Below are 17,394 nucleotides of genomic sequence, written 5' to 3' on the forward strand. Positions count from 1 at the left end.
TTTTCAGACAGGCCCTGATTGCATGACGCAATCCGGCGAACCAGCCCTGAGATTTGTTTTATTTGTTTATAGAGGAGGTTCAGTGTAAAACCCGCATCTAGGTTAGATTGGATGTGCAGACCAAGGATCCTGATTCTATGTTCCTTAGGCACTTGTTGACCGAGTATGAACAGGTGTATGCCTGGGTCGCCTTTGTGGGGTTTAATAGTGGGCAATGCGGACTTTTCTGGCGAGCAGAAGAGCCCCATTATGCGAGCATGCCGTTCGATAACGTTGATAGCTGTTTGTAGGACATCTTGGGCCTCCCCAATAGAGCCTTGTGAGACCCACAAAGTCATATCATTAGCATAGAAAGCGTGGTGCAATTTAGTGATACCTGCGATCTCTCTGGCGAGTGGGGCCATGGCTACGTTAAATAATAGTGGTGATAGGACTGCTCCCTGGGGTGTGCCCCTGTTTGGGAGGGCAAAGGCGGCCGATGTGAGTGGACCTAATCTAATCTCAGCGGTACGATTTTCCAAAAAAGCTTTGACATAATGCCAGCTCCTACGGCCGCAACCTGTGGTGGCAAGGGTCCTGAGGATATGGTTGTGTCCTACACTGTCAAAGGCCTCTTGTATGTCTAATGCTAGGATGGCTCTGGTGCGGGCTGTCCGTCGTTTGGGATTTAATAAGGTCTCTTTAATATGCAAGAGGACATCCTGCGCCGATAGGTTGGGGCGGAAGCCAAACTGAGGTTGGGGAAGAAATGCTTAGTTTCTAAGTGCGGTTGTAGTCGCCGGACAATCACGTGCTCAAAAAGTTTGCCTGCACAACTCGTGAGCGAGATAGGTCGTAAATTCTGAAGCAGTAAGGATTTATTCTGTTTCGGAATAAGATTAATCTGGGCGTGTTTCCGATCGCCAGACAGTGTGCCCTTTCGCCAGTGTTCGTTAAAGAGATCCGTGAGCTCCTGCAAAGATATGTCCTCTAAATTTCGGAGGACTTTGTACGTTATCCGGTCGGGCCCTGGTTCAGTGTCCCTGGTAATATAGCCAAGGGCCTGTTTCACCTCCAGCAGTGTGACATCTGCATCCAGGTTTTCGTCTGGATCAGGGGGTGCTAAAGGGGCTGCGTTCGGATGTGTAGGTATGGGCTGTGGAATATACAGATGTTTTATGTGTGCCATAATATCCGTGCCCTTTTGCTCCTCTAAGAAAATCAGCTTTTGAGTAGTAGTGTCCGCGTGGATTTTGGTGGAAGTGGGATCGAGAAGAGCCCTCAGGAGGTTCCAAGTGCGTTTTGTGCCCAGCGTTCCTTTCAGTGTGCCGCAAAAGTTGGCCCAGTTTGTTTGAGCAAGCTGGGTGGCATTTTGTGCAGCCTCCTCCGTGACTGCAGCGATACGAACGCGAAGTTTGCGGTTTAATCTCTGGCGCTTTCATCGTTTGGAGAGGCTTCGACGAGCCTCCCACAGATGGAGGAGGTGGGGGTCTACTTGGGGGGCATTCTTGGTGTTCGTAATCTTTCTTCCAGCTCTGTCGAGGGCATGTTGTATCTTTTGAGTCCACGACTCCAAGGTCTGCGGTGTGGTATCATTCACGGCGATGTACGAGCGGAGTTTATCCCAGTCAACGAGGGTCTGAATTTTGGGCCGAAAAATTTTGGAATTTTGCGTTAGGATTGTTTGTATCACGTGGTGATCGCTGCCTAATGTGTCAGGCAGGACCTCGTGTGCTTTCCTATCACATGTGTGCTTGTCATCGTGAGGTCTGGCGTGGTGTCTCTTGCCGTACTGGTGCCCACTCTCGCTGGTATAGTGGGATCTGTGATTAAAGTAAGTGTGTGGTGGATCATAGTGTTATGTATAAGGTTGCCCTTCGGCGTGTTATTTATATAACCCCATGCCGTATGGCGGGCGTTAAAGTCGCCCACTATGATTCGATGTGTATAGCGTGTTTGAGCAAAAATTTTCCGGTATCCTTCTGCCCTTATCTTTAGGGGTACTGTATATGTTGACAACCAACAGTCCTTTTCCCGATGTGGGGTTGGACGGGATAATCTCGAGAGCGGTGTACTCGGTTCCTCCTTCTGAAGGACCCCCGGTAGAAGTTCGGTCTATGAAGGGGAGGGTTTTGTTAATAAGAATAGCGGTACGCGATGTTACGGATGCCACGTGATATCCCTGCAACGATAGAGACGCGGACCCTGTTTCCTGCAGGGCCAGTATATCTGGCGGCTTCGGAAAAAGTTGAATGTATGCGGCCAATTGGGCGAGTTTCTTTTTGATGCTTCTACAATTCCATTGCCATATGATTAGGTCAGATAAAGTTTGGTTTCCGGGTGGAGGAGTTAAGCCCACTCTACCCGAATTTTGTCGCTTATTGGAGTTGGCCATGTTGAGTCGTTACGGGGGTCGAAACCCCCAACTGTGAGCTGGTCACCTCCTCCGTAGGCTGAGGGGAGTGAGCGGCGGGGGCAGGTTTGGGCTGTTTATGCTTACGGGTGGGTGATGATTGGGCATGCAAATCGAAGAGGTGATTAATTGCAGATTCTATTTTGTCGATGCGTTGATTAAACGCGGTCTCCACTCTTTGTAGGGCCTGCTCTTGTTCCTTAAAAGGGCACTAAAGGGAAACAATAAATCAGTTTAGACTAACAAAGCATTGTTTGAGAACCCTGCAGGCAGTCATTTCAAGAAAATAGTTTGAATATTAGACGAGAAAATGAAGGTCAAAGTATCAGTATTTGAATTTCGCGCCGAAACGCCAGCGCTGGTACGTCAGCGTGACGTCAGGGATTCCAAAGTTTGTTTTCGCATTTGGGCCGCGTTGGCTGAATAAAGGTTACCGAAACTTGGCATGTTTAATATTTGGTTCCTTTAGAACACAACGCACTCAATCTGTACCGCTATATATAATTAGTAGGCCCTAGAAGATGCCATCAAAATCCATGACGTCACAGCCCCCAGGTGCGTGAACTTAAGTAGGCGTCGCCACCCGTATTTCGTTCTTGCGCTTTTTCTGGCTTACCAAACGTCTTATCGTTGTAAGAGTGGTGTTTTTGGTGTTGTAGAACGGTGATTTACTGATGCAGAAGAAATCACTTTTCACTTTAGTGTCCCTTTAACCATTTGTGTTTTGACAGCCTCGAGGCTGTCGCTTGCAAATTTTAGAACTAGTTGCATGAGGCCTTGTGTGAATTCTGGAGTTTGGAAATATTGTGCACAGGTATGTTGTGAGAGGACTGGTGCATGGGGCGGCGCTGGATGGGGAGGTATTGGGGAGGCCTGCTCAACGGGTGACTTACCAGTGTCGGCCAGGGGGTCCTGCCGTTGCTGCAGCTGTGGGTCTGGATCCAGGCGCCCCCCGGTTGCCAAACAAGATGAAATCTTCAGACCCCCTCTTGCCGCCGAGCCAGGCGCATGGGCGGGCTCTCGTTGCGGGAGTGCCGGCCACGTGGCGTCGCTTCTCGTGCCGCACTGCACAGGAGGGCGTGGCGGGTGGTTCGTGAGCGGTGTCGCAGGTGTCCGTATGGCAGGAGGTACTCGGGGTTGAACATGTGCTTGTTTGGTTTTCTTTTCGTGGTATGATATTTTCGGTTCCTTCGGTCGGGCTGTGTTGTGAGGTGCTTGGCTGCAGGCATTCTTAGGAATGTCGTCAGGTTGTTGGTTTGTCGTTGATATCTCGGTATTCCGCCTCGGTGGAGTCGTATCGGGTCCCTTTGGGCACTGGCGCCGCTCTCACCGCTCGGGGCCCGAGTCTCCTCTGACGAGCCGCGCAACTCAGGTCGATGGTGGGATGGTCATCGGATCCGCAAGTAAGACAGCGTGGAAGGCAACTTCGTGGTGTTCATCTGGGTTAAGCAAGCCACAGCTCCCGCACCGCCGTTCTTGTGGGTATGGGCAGATGTCATGCCGATATCCGGTTCGGAGGCAGCAGTGGCACACTTGGGTGACTGGGCGGAAAGGTCTGCATCGAAATTCTACGCCTTGAAAGTACACGTAGCTGGGAACTCGCCTGCCCTCGAAGGTGTAGAGGCATGCTCCGTTCGTTCCGAAGGATCTGGCTTGGATTATGTTGATATAATGGGGGGTGACCGTATCGTTCATGAGGGCTTCCTCGGGTAGGTATAGGTAGGGCGCCCGTGATTATCCCCTTGCAGGAGTTGTCCGGGGAAGCCACATACGCAGAGACTTGATACGATTTGTTTGCGAGCAGGGGCGTCTGAATGTGGCAAAGCTGTTCCGCCATGTCAGGATCCGGGGTGCTGATCAGTGCGATGTTCTGTTTCTTGCCTACTCGTATGCGCGCCATCGGAGGCAGCGGGGCTCGGAGTGCGGTTTGTATCGCGTCTCGCAGCGGTAAGGTGTCGCGTCTCGCAGCTTGTTGTAGTGATATATCTCCTCTTATTCGGAGAACCACCTTGTGGTTCCCTGCGGGGAGGCACGGCAGTCGAGGCCAGCCGGGTACGTGTCGACGTTCGCGTGAGTCGAATGGGGCGGGTGGAGTCTTGAAGCACTCCTCGGCGACAACCCTCCGTCAGCGAGCGTCGACCACCCGGTACCATGAAGTGTGCGGCACGGGTGGCTGAAGATGTGTATCATTGGGCATGTCGGCTGCTCCGCTCCGGCCGGGGCGGTAGTCGCAGAACTCGATGTCGCGCTCGTGCTCCAAGTCGTCTGCATCCATGCAGTCCAGTTGGCCTGCCGGGTCGGAATTGCTGGTGGACATCTCCGCGGCTCGGGCCCCTACCCTGGGAGCCGCATTGCAGGGTGCGTCGGATGCCGACGCGGCATCCGCGTCCGCCGTGCCACTGTCGCGGTGGCGCGTTTAAGTTTAACGCGGTGACCGCCGCTTACGGCCGATTTACGCTCGAGCCGCCCATCGCCGCAAGCCGCACCGCACGCGTGCGGTCGCGCTAAACATAGCACGTATCAAACACTTGTGCACAAATTTCAGCTTACAATGTGTGAGGTATACACTGTGTACACAGTGTAAATGGTAATTTGTGCACAAGTGCTAGATATGTGCAATTTTTCGCGCGACCGCAAGCGTGCGGTGCGGTTTGCGGCGATGGACGGCTCGAGCGTAAATCGGCCGTTAGGGATTTCAAACGGCCGTCTCGGGCTAAGAAAAGAGTCGAGCCCGGAAATACTGGTGTCAAGTAAAAGCTGGCGACTTGCCAGTGACGATGGTTGTACGATTTCGTGCCGATGGTGAAAGATTCCGGGTGGTTGAGGATGGATTAGCAGAGCCCGCTGCGACGTGATGTGCATCCTCCGTTGCCCAGGTAGCGTCTCAACTCGGCTTTCGAGGAGGACGGACACGTGATGGCTCGCTTCGTGCGAGGTTCTTCGGCGGCCGCCGTTGGCCGGCGGTGACAGCTTTTCTTCTGCACCCTCGGATTATAGGATTTTGCTGCCAACATTGCCTTCAGGCGAGAGCATGCAGTAGTGCGTTTTTTTTTTTTTCTGCACGGTGACCTGGCAAGAAGACCATATCGGCTGGAAGATTTTCGAGAGCCATTGGAGGAAGCTGGCATCATCAAGAACATCATGGGTATAGGAGCCTTCCAGATGAACCACATCTGGTTAATCAAGTTGCGCGGCAAGGCGGACAAGGATGCTCTGGTGAAAACGGGTGGACTTCAAGTCAAGGGCGGCTTCTGCGCTGTCATTGACCCCGTCCAGCAAGACGTCACCGTGAAAGTGCACTGGGTCGACTTTGCTGTCCAAAGTGAGAGCTTTCGGCAAGCATTGAGCAGCTTTGGTGACGTCCTTGACGTGTCGAAGGACATCTGGTCCGTCGCCGGTTTTGAACATGCGACGTCCACGACGAGAGTCGTGCGAATGAGACTTAAGGAAGGTGTTGAGCTTGACGACGTGCCTCATCTTTTCAAGTCAGGAAGTGGCGCCATCCTTCTTGTGGCCCAGGGTCGGTCCCCGCTATGTTTGAGGTGCCACAGGCAAGGACACATACGACGGGACTGCCAGACGCCACGTTGTGGTGTGTGCCGGATGTTCGGACACGAAAGCAATGATTGTGCAAGGAGCTACGCTAGAGTAACTAAGGCGGTTCTCCCAACAGAAGAAGTCAAGGAGAACATAATGGACGCGGAGCAAGCCGAAAAGTCTGCACCGAACAGCAACACCAAGGAACGCGAAGACAGGGTTCGGGAGGCGGACGCCGAGATAGCTGGAGGGACAATATCTGACAGCCGGGACTTGACGAACGCAACTGAGGAACGCGCCGAAATAGGCTGCACGCAGGAGCCACTGCTCTCAAGTCAAGCAAGCGAAGAGGAAGACATGAGCGACAGCACCGAGATCACTACAGCCGAAAATAAAGCAGACGCTACGGGGGCGACCGCGGCACGCGGGTAGCGTCCCAGAACAGGCATTCCAAAGTTGACGGAGGACTCCACCGTACGCAAGGTTAAACGCCTGGAACGTCAGTGGCATCGCGTTGCTGGCGCCAAGAGTAAAAAATATGTCCCCGAAGTCCGGTCGGCGTCATCGTCGCCGGTTCGGGGTCAGGGACGCGACAAGTAACACACAGGTATTCCCACTGCAGGGTAGAGCCACGGTAAGTGTTGTACTGGTGGTTCGCGCTTACAATCACGATGATTAGTATACCTGCACCATTACGCGTCGGTACGCTCAATGTACGGGGTCTAGGGGCTAGTCGCAAGCAATATCAGGCCAAACGCTTAATGCAAGAAAGAGGCTTAGATCTGCTTGCGGTCCAGGAGACTAAGGTCATACTAGAGAGTTTTAGTATAGCGTAAAATCCTTGCGTTAGCGTTAGCGTGCGACGCAACGCTAACGCAAAGAATGACTGCACTGCGCGGCACAAGGTAGTGTTTTAGAATAGCGGAACGGAGAAAAGCGTTAACGTTAACGCAAACAAATACAGCGCCATCTATATGTAAAGACACAAAGTACTGGAAAGCCAAATCCACACGAAATGTCGAGCTTATCCAATGCCGAATCCGCAAGTGTGTCCCTAAGTCAAGCTTATCGAAAGGCACAGTCGCTGCGTTAATTACGCATGTAGGTGTTTAGTTTGAGCGTTGTTTTGTCGAGAGTCGCGAAACACACCGATTAATCTTGGCATGCCGCGATCGAGTGTTCTGTGGGACCCATATTACGTGTCCTTTTTAAGTTGGGATGACATAGACGCCCTCATGCTTCGGGAATGAGAGCGACCGCGCAGGTTCTACGTGTCCTCAAGATCCACTCAACGTCGAAGCTATACTGGAGGGGACGTTTCGCCGGCAGTTTCGCTTCCAGAAAGCGGATTTCCCACTTCTTTCCAATTTTTTGCAACGGACGCCCGTGCACCTTGACGTCCATCCGAATGGGTTCAAGGCGAAAACCTCCTTCACGAGGTTCATATCGTCGTCGTTCGTAAAACGCACACGCATTGTGACCACAGCACCGACCACACTACTGTGTTTTGCCGCGGAAAACATGACATGCATCGGCTCCACATGCGGCTTTACACCAAGCGAACGAGCGAAATACACTTGGGCGCTATCTCGAGGCGAATACAGCAAACACATTTAGCAAACCCATAGAGTTGTTCTACTAACTCTATGAGCAAACCCTCTCGTTAAGCGTATACTGCGCCGCTAATCGAGAACGTATATCGTAAACAACGCCCATTTGTCACCTGTGCACCACTGTCGAAGCATCATCACACAAATCTAAAGCAAACACGAGCATTATTGGGGAACGAATGAGCCTAGCAGTGCAGGCAGACGACTCGATAGATCCGAAGCGGGCTGCTCTCACTTCGACTGGCGCCGCCATCTTGCCGTACGTAAGGCTCCCCTTGCGTGCGTTAGCGTTCAACGCTAAATCCTGAAAATAGCGTACGTACGTAAGAGCTCCAGCAGCGTTTACGTATAGCGCATGCGCAGTGTGGTGCACGCAACGCTAACGCTAACGCTAACTCTTTGCGTTTGCTGCTTTACGCTATACTAAAACTCTCTACTATTTTGGGATGTCCTCTAACTGACTTTAAAAGAAGACCTTGAGATTAACGCTCATACTGTGCGATACCTGCAGCCGACCTCTGATAATAGTGCACCTTTCGATATGCTCTTTCTCATCGGAATGCACAGTTTGTGGAAAACGCGAATGATGGAATAAAACGCCGAAACGGTTGTACCTACACGGGTACATTTCATCCAAATGACACTACAGCTAAAACAGGTTTATGATGGACTTGATACACAGCCGGACTGGTACCCCACTTTGGTAAGGTGCCTATCCTTACCACCCTTCTAAAGTGATACCGACTCTTCTACCCCAAGTATGAACGATGCCTTTTCACTGTGTGACTTTCACTGTGCTCTCCATTCTACGACTATGCACAACTGGTGACTGTCGGGTTGTTGCTATTGTAATAAATATCATGAAAGAAAGAAAAAAAAACGTGCTTGTGGTGTAGTGGTTATCACATCCGCCTCACTCGCTGAAGGTCCCAGGTTCGATCCCTGGCAGGCACGTTTTTTTTTTTTTCTTCTCTTGTCATCATGGAATGAGTTCATTTTTTAACGATATTCCAATACTTTATGGCAGTAGCGGCATTTCTTTTTTTTCTTTGTTACCACTCCAAGAATCTAACCTCAGTGCAGCAGAAGCACCACTGTGACCCCGCTTTTAAAATCTGTCAGGCCCATAATTTTGCGAAAGCTGCACGTAAAAGCGTTGGCCAGGTTAGCGTTTTGAGCACGACAGAAGGTCCCTATCAGGGACTGTGGGATCGACCAGTACATGCTAGACCCAATGAGCACATGAACTGAGAATTGCAAGAAGCTCCAAATTTTAGCAGACAACTTAGAGGGTACAGACTAAGAACTACTTGCCGCCCTTCAGAACAAATACATAGGACCCTCACCCGCGACGGGATCTCCCTACACGAGTCCATGAACGTCCGCACGCCAAGTTTTATCCTAGCGTTCAGAGTTGCGCATAGGTCCGCCGTCGTGATCCAGCTCTGCAGCAAAGCCACTCCTCGTGCGCGCAGGAGCCAAATGCCGCGCGGTGTTCCGCCTTTTTCTCTAGTGGTCGCGAGCTACAAGCGCCAATTGTTCGCAGACGCTTAGCTAAGGGCACTTCTTAATACAGGCTACGCTCGAATGAGTCATTCGTGCAGTCGGAGGGGGTGGGCTTCCAACCAACCGAAACTTTGTACGTACCTATGTAAACGCGCATATACAAACACACACATGAACGTACAAATAGGGGGTAGGACCGCCTTCGATTCTCCAAAATAAAATACTCCCGTGGCTCGAACAGCTCCAAAGTTCGCTCGCAAACGCGCAGTACGTTGCCACAAAAGGCGGTGCAATGATTTTCAGCATGCATATGAAGTTGTCTTATCACTGTCAGAAAGCAAGAAATGTTTTAAAGTGTGTTTAAAACTTCACACACAGAAGGTGGACACTTAGCGCATTTTGGCTGCCGAAACCAGCCGTGTAATGACCATCGCCAAGAGAGCTATCGTGCCTGCAGTTATGTCAGTGACCGTTAACAGAGCGTCATTTATCACTAACCATCGTTCACAACAGCTGCACGTTTTCGATACATGCGGTGCAGACACAGATTTAAGCGCATTTCAAATGTTCACATGCGCACATTTTAAGCAAAGCTTACTTTTACGATTCATTCATACCGCAGACTAATCAGCTATATAGTAGCAGCAAATCTGCAAGTAGAAAAAGATTCAAGATGCAAGAGCTTCTAGATCAAATTTATTTCATACAAGGGAATGCATGAACGGCTGCTGGCAGCAGGCCAAGTGTGCTGGTTCTTGGAACCTTGGGGGCAGAATTCAAAGAAACTGGGAAAGCAACAAGCTATTAAGAGTAACAACAGGTTATTTTTATTGCACTAATCACATCAAGATGGCAACCTTGCACAGTAATTATTCACACAATGCAGACTGTAATCTGACAACACATTTTTCTTGATCTCTTACCACTCAGAGAAAAGCCAGTAGTTGAAGACACTGTATCAAATCAATGAAATCACTGAAGCAGGTTTTGGCCAAAAAGCCAGGTTACAAAGCTTTGTGACCTATCGCATCAGAGGCCAGGAAATTTTACGTCATTGAACAGTGCATTCACTCCACTCGCGCTCACAGGAAACAGCATTCACCAAAGCTCAACGTAGATTTCTAGCGTGTTTAAATGAACGACAAGTTTTTGTTCCACTGGCTGATACATGATGCTCACAAGCTAGCACACATACAATTGCGGCTTAGCTTCGATGGCAGCAATTAGTGAACAAAATAAATAAGCCTGTGCACTTCAAAACAATAAATTGAATAGAATCAATTTTACTGTTCTCAAAACTTCACACGGAGAAGGAATATATTACAATTATCACAGCTCGAGAGCTAAATATGCATATGCCAACTTAGCACCCGTTTTGTCCTTGTTCCCGTGTGTGCTTTCTGCAAAGATGTCCTAGCTCTTCAGAAATTGCGGTTGACGAGAGAGGTACATAATATTCATTTCAATTTTGAACTCTGAAGGGTGCATTCAAAGTCAAGAAGCCCAGACTTGTTAGCAACAACACTCTCACTATAGTATCAGTGTGCCTACAGCTAGTCTGCTTGGCTGAAGCATTTACTCTTATGGCTGAATTCCGTGCGCTTTGTGCAGTGTGGTGCGCTGCACCCCGTCATACTGGAATACAAGTGCCAGTACGATGTGTTTCGTATCACTTCACCAAGGTCCTTGACTTCACATCGACGAATACCGTACCTGCAACCCGCATCTGCTCCTCTCAACGCACGATCGACGGTCCGCTGATTGCAATGGCGATGGCACTGACGGAAACGATGAGTTCGCATGAGTCGGCGATGCGCCCGTAAAGTTGGCTTCGCACGGCGCGGATCACTTGACGTCATTTTTCGCGCTCGGCCAATAGCGGTGCGAGCGGCGCCGGAAAAGGTATGCGCAACTCTGCTCCCTGCGGGAGCATATACAGGAACACTATTTTATCCTAGACGCCAGCGCTCGTTTCTCACCTGGCGGAACGATTTCACCTCCAACGGGTGTAGGTTTCCGCCGCCGCTTCCCTTCACGTTCGCGCCAGCGTTAAGTTCGCGCTGCGCGCGAAACGTCTCTTTGCGACGGCGCCTCTTCGAATGACCGGAAATTATGATTGTGTTGTTAACTGTCACGACAGCACTGTAAATACGAAAGGGTTGATGCCACTAGTGAAATTCTGCCGATTCACAAGGAAATGGTACGAAAAAATCAGACGACAGGCATGGATTACTGCGGTGCGCCGAACCAGTAAACTGCCAAACGACGCGAGCTTGTTCATTGATCACTCCTGAGTGTATGACGGTTTCTATATGTAACCCACGTGAAATTAATAATTACTCGGTATATAATCCTTTTATTCATATAAAAGCTTCCAGTTGTTCGACCAGCGCTTGCCCTGTCTTCTTTCTCGTGTTTCATTTGTGTGTGCGCTGCCCAAGAATGGAAACCACTTCTGTTTTATGCGCTAGCAGTGGCCGAAGTTCACGCGTGCCGAGAAATTGAATATGAGCACGATGCATTGAACATGACCCGAGTTCGTCCTGCATCACCACTGCACCGATCAATCGAGTTACTGGACGATACACGCCCGCGTCTTGGTCGCGCCGGCATTGCGGAAGCAGAAATGATTACCAATACTTTCAATTTCCGGCCGTCTCTTGAGCACTGTTAAACCATGGCCAAGCTATTTACATTGCTGCCCCTAATCTATATTGTAGGGGACGTACTAGTTAAAGTTGTGTGCGCATGTCGTACTTGTGCTATGCAGCGATATATTTTGTTTATTTCCGCACAGTGTCGATGGAAGTCCGTTGTCGCCATCAGAGACAACACGGATTTGTAGCAAACATCTTGTGAGAAACTGCAAAAATGACTTTAGCCCGTATATGCCGTATGTATGTGCTGACGATTTTTCCGGTGGTACATACGATGTCTTTTCCAATTACCTGCTCAGCGTCATTTACATGGCTAAGCACACGCCGCCCTTTCGCCGCATTGCAGCCATAAAAATAATCGTCAAGCGTACCGATCTTTTTAAAGGCAAATAGAAGCGTGTACAGTCTGTTTCACACTTAGGGGAAAACTCAGAACGTACTGTCTTATTCGATGCGGCAAGCAATAGAGTCGTGCGGCGGCAGCAGCTCGAGCAGGCACAGACGCTCGAGGGGCGGAGTCGTGATCTGCGTCGTCTGCTACGGCGGCGCGCGCTGGCCGCATTGTCGGGAAGCGTGCTCTGTCAGCGGCAGTGCATCGATTTCATTGGTACTGCAGGAACTGAGCCGATATTTTTTACTAAACGTTGTGCGACGCCAAACTCTGAGCCTTCATTGACGATAATGGAGTTCCACAAACTTCTTTTGACAGCATGCTCCGTTTGTTCTTTCGAAAGGCCGGGGTACTGAGCGCGTGCACGTATATTTCTTCACTGTGTGTGCTACCGTAATAAGCAGCGACAAGACGCACCAAGATGAGCGCGCAACGTGCTCAGTCTTTGTTTGACTCGAAAGGAAAACAAAGCACTCAACAATGATAACTATGGGGGTCGAACACGATGAAACAAACGGATACGATTTTAGGTTAAGACAAGGAGCTGGAAGTGATTTTTCTCGACAATCAATCACTTCACTAGACAGACCCTGCCCGCCAGCGGGGAATCGGACACCTCACGCTCCGACCTTCAGTTAGTATCTCGTCATGCCCCCAGCGACAGCGATGACAGCGCTCATCCTGGAAGGCAGTGAAGTATAGAGTGACTTGATCAGGGATGTGTTCATTCACAGCACGTCCCATGACCATGGTGGATCGAAACATATCCTCGGGCGACTGATAGAGGGGATGGCGCACCAGCGATACTTTCAACGAGCCCCAGACATATTAAATGATGTTGGCGCCCGGGGATTGAGGCGGCCACTCCAAGAAAGTGACGGCGCGCTCTTCCAGCAGCTCTTGCACAACACGAGAAGTGTGGATCGGCAGCCTATCGTGTTAGTAGTCGCCTTCCAGGAACGGGCCATCAAGAATGTGTGGAATCAGTACGTCGTCTGCGACTGCCCTGCACCTTTCAGCGATGAACTTACCTTCGAGGCGTATCAGCGAGCGTCGCACAACGCTTAGTAAAGAATACCGGCTCATTTCACGCAGTAACGATGAGATCGGCGCACTGCAACTGACAGCAGAACACTTCCCGACAATGCGGCCAGCGCGTGCCCCTCGAGCACCTGCGCCTGCGCGAGCTGCTGCCGGCGCCTGACTCAAGCGCTCGCCGCATCGCGATGCAGTGCGCTCCGAGTTTTGTGAAAGACTGCACATCGTGCTTCGAACAAAACGTCCACGCACACACACGTAGGCACACACCGCGCGGGGTACGAAGCGTGCCCAAACACGCGCAGTGCAAGATGCAATCAAGGCGGTGCGAACGAGACGTGGGAGAGGCGGCAAGGTAAATATACCTGGTAGCGAAGCTTCCATAGGAGCCCACACGTTCAAAACATGGCGGTCCATCGCCGGTTCATAGAGTTACTGTATGTGCTACCGCAGGTAGCAGAGTTGCGCGTCTGTTTTATCACGCCGCTAGCACCTCTATTGGCGGAACGTCATCACGTGGTAGCCAAGCAACCGTGCATTGCGGAGAAGCAGATGTTCGGGCCAATTTTTGTATTTCTCGACGCCGCCGCTGCAGCGAACTGGATTGACACAAGTTATCGCCAGTCAAATTCAAATCCAATCCGGCCGATCTTGCCGTTCGCTGTCCACGTGCGTGCTAGCTGCGTAGCAACAACGCAACGTGCGCAGCGCATCTCACGTTTGTTTTGTCGGCCTGCCTCCTGACACCTTACTGCAGTAATTGTTTTTCTTCCTTTGTAAAACTAGTGAAGGGTGTTCAGGTAAAGACACCTGAACAAACAAATTTTCAGTCAACTGCCTATTGCGTCAAGTGTGTATGAGATGAAATTGATTGACTAACACCTACGTGCTTTTTGGGCTGTGCTAAAAAATTCACAGCTGGAATATTAAAAGCTACTGCAAGTCTGGATTGTTCTTTAAATAATGGAAGCACATAGAGTTATATAGAATATTTAGCTGGAATTACCAGTTGTCTGCATGTGATGCACCACACTGTTTTCACAGAAGTGTCGTGAAAAAGCCAGCTCACGTTTTCATGATTATGCACTGCTTGGGTTGTTTCTGAAAATGAAAGATGTTACTACTAAGTAAAGATATTTAATCTACTACAGCTTATGTGAACCAGGATGCAAGAGGAATGAATGTCGTCATTTAACACATGGTAAGGGCCTAACTGTGTTTTGAATTATTCCCTATAATGTAGCTATGTCAATCCTGTGAGAAAAACTTTCGCTACACTCCCACAGAAGGCTACTTTTGGAATCCCTGCAGTGAAAAGGCACATAATGAAATCACACTTACAGGTGTAGCTGATATCCATTGCTTGCGGTAGATGGATATGTTCCTACACAAGATCTAATGGGGTACCAGAGTCGAAATAGCAATGGTTGGTCATTGATTCACTAGTAATATTTTAGACTGGCTACATGTTGAGAGCTATGGCACATAAGCAAGTATGAGCCTCATTATATTTAGTATAGTTCTTTTTGTAAAATAGCACCACTTGATAAAGCTCGCTATATCAAAATATTTGCACGCGCATATACTAGTGTTTGTTTGTTTTCTCTGGAATTCGCATTGTGATTTTATTGCCAAAAAAAGAGGTAGTTGCGGCTCGGTACTTTTTGTTACTGTTTACATGCTAAAAGAGCACTGCACTGCTCTTAGTAGCGTATTTATCTCTGTTGAAACAAAACCTGAGTGCCAAGCAGTATTCAAGCGAAGGAAAGTTATTAAAGTATCTGATTGTTTATCTCAATTACTAAAGTTTGTCCAGTTTTTAATACGCTATGTTATTTCGAACCTTATACTACCTTGTGAAGTAGCTTTCTCGCACGAAAATTTTGTAGGATTTCCGGAATCTATAAAATGACATCACCATATTCCCTAAGTTTATTCGGTGCGATCTAATCGTTACCGTCGCGGTTCACGAATGCTGCATCTGATCGGCGTATATAGAATACACAATCTATTCTAAATACGCGAGTGCCGATACGTTATTAGGGCGGAGAAAGTTCACAGGTGAATGCAACTCCAAAAAAAAAAAAAACTAATATACGTGCTGCATCTTACGCCGCGCGCTAAAAAAGGGCAGCGCCTTTTCCTTCACAATCCAATCCAGTCAGCTGTTTCGATGCGCTTTGTTTGCGATTAGGCGGAAAAGCGGTGCACAAGCGATGCAAAAGCGCCCACGGTCGATCGACGATACGCTAGGCATGTCGCCTGCAAAAACGGAGTGCGGCTTCGCCGCATAGACTTGGTTGCTTCTCAGGCACGATGGCGGACCTACGCGCCACTCTGCTACCTACGGTAGCATATACAGTAACTCTACCGGTTCATGGGGCTTAGCGCCATCTGTATGTGGTGGGAACACTTCCGGCGGAAGAAAAAATAACGTGACGCCATGTCCGTTAAAAGCAGAAGTGACGTCATTTTGTTTTCGAAGGCGCGAAATTTGTTTTGTTGTTTTTCCTTTGGAGCTATATATTCAAATGCCCCACCATTCGACTTGATGGGCGTTTCGAGCTTTCAGCGTGGAAAGCGATGCAGGAAAAGGCCAGCCATACGCTTGTCGAAATCGCATCCCTGCACAAAACATACTTTCTTTGGAGGCCGACGAAAGCTTTAGGTGTAGAGTGCTGATCCTATTGTCGGATTCCAAGCCCGTCGGCCAGCGCAGTCGCACGAAAACAATTACACAATTATCTGGCGGTGGTAACTCACTACTTTTGACTGAACAGATTAAGAAGCAATGAAGCTACCCGCGTCACCCATTTCAGACAAACTTCGACAAGCAAGAAAGCACAAATTGTGAGGGGGGCGTGTTTCAACAAGTGATACGAGTGCGCCTTTCTGCCTATTTCAAGACGTGCATTGCACTGCGAGTGATAGTGGCGTCAACGCCCCCTGTAGCGATGGGCGCTGAAAAGAAATACATTTATTAATAATAATAAAATTAAACGTATTGTCTTAACTCATCACGAATATATAAAATTGACTAGGAATTTTATTTTCGTTGAATCAATCTGTGTCTCGTTTGAATTAAAAAACGCGCTTTTCTTTTCCAGTGTTTGTTCCCTCCAAGCATAGTCGCGCTTCAATCGCTGCTCCCATAACGCCCCATTCTGATGTCGGTGACAATCTGTACTGAACCGCTTTTCGCCCGAAGCTTCGCGACCTATTTGAATCGACCTTGGAGGCGGTACCACCCGCTAGTTGAATTTTGCCCCGCATGCGGCGCTCTCAACGCCGGCGCAGCAGCGCCGCTCTCGGTGATGTTCTTGTCTATACGCGGGAGAAGCCAACCCTAAATACAGTGAGTACACTCTTAAGTAGACTGTACCCTAAATTAGACGAACAAATAATGCACGCGGAAGTATACGAGCTAGGCGGCACAAGCCGCAGTTAAAAACTCGGCACCGGGCCCAGACTCGATCACGGATTCAATGATTCGAAACACGAATCCGGTGGCCACAACGAAAATAACGATTTTCAATAGCGAGTACTGGGTAAAAGGAGACTTGCACCAAAAATGGAAATTTGCTAAAACATGATTCTCAAAGGAAAAACGAATCCGTCCGTCAATACATTCTGGCCGGTATTGCTCACGTCCTGCCTGGATAAGCACTATGGGAGGGTGATCCATAGGAGACAGAGCAGAGCTGGTTCCACAGTGTAAGAAATATACAGAGTATATTCGTACACCGTGGCTGGTTCCTCGACTCCATGATGGAATTTCGCAAGGGTTTATCATGTAAAGACACCTTCCTCCTACTTAGAGCCGAAATTCTAGCTAATATACCCTACGGTGAAGAAAGACCAGTTATAGCACTAGACCTGAAAGGAGCCTTCGGCAACGTCTGTCACGCCGCAATATTCGACGAACTCGAACTCGCTGGTTGTGATAAGCACACCTACAATTACATAAGGGCGTTTCTTTCCAACCGCGAGGCGCGCATCAGTAGTGACCAAATCATATCGGAGATATTTGAAATGTCTATCAAGGAGCGATAATATCTCCGCTCCTTTTCGGCACGGCGATGTTTCGCCTCGCGCGCGATCTGGATCGGATACCGCCTTATAGGTTACACACTTCACACGGACATCACGCTGTAGGCGAAAAGAGGTTCCCCAGGGGATGAAGAATATGCGCTTCAAATCGAAGTATTAGCGATGGAACAATTTTTCCAAGGGAGCGGGCTGAAGTGCGAGAACAAAAAATCT

At 49.4% G+C, this 17,394-nt stretch overlaps 1 non-coding gene across 1 annotated transcript; it reads left to right on the forward strand.

The window, feature by feature from the left end:
- The first annotated feature begins 8,420 nt into the window (after positions 1-8,420).
- TRNAV-CAC (transfer RNA valine (anticodon CAC)) lies at positions 8,421-8,493 on the forward strand. Its single transcript has one exon. It is a non-coding gene; the product is annotated as a tRNA-Val (tRNA).
- Positions 8,494-17,394: the final 8,901 nt, after the last annotated feature.

The sequence above is a fragment of the Dermacentor albipictus genome, unplaced genomic scaffold (assembly GCF_038994185.2).
Source record: "Dermacentor albipictus isolate Rhodes 1998 colony unplaced genomic scaffold, USDA_Dalb.pri_finalv2 scaffold_24, whole genome shotgun sequence".
NCBI lineage: Eukaryota > Metazoa > Arthropoda > Arachnida > Ixodida > Ixodidae > Dermacentor > Dermacentor albipictus.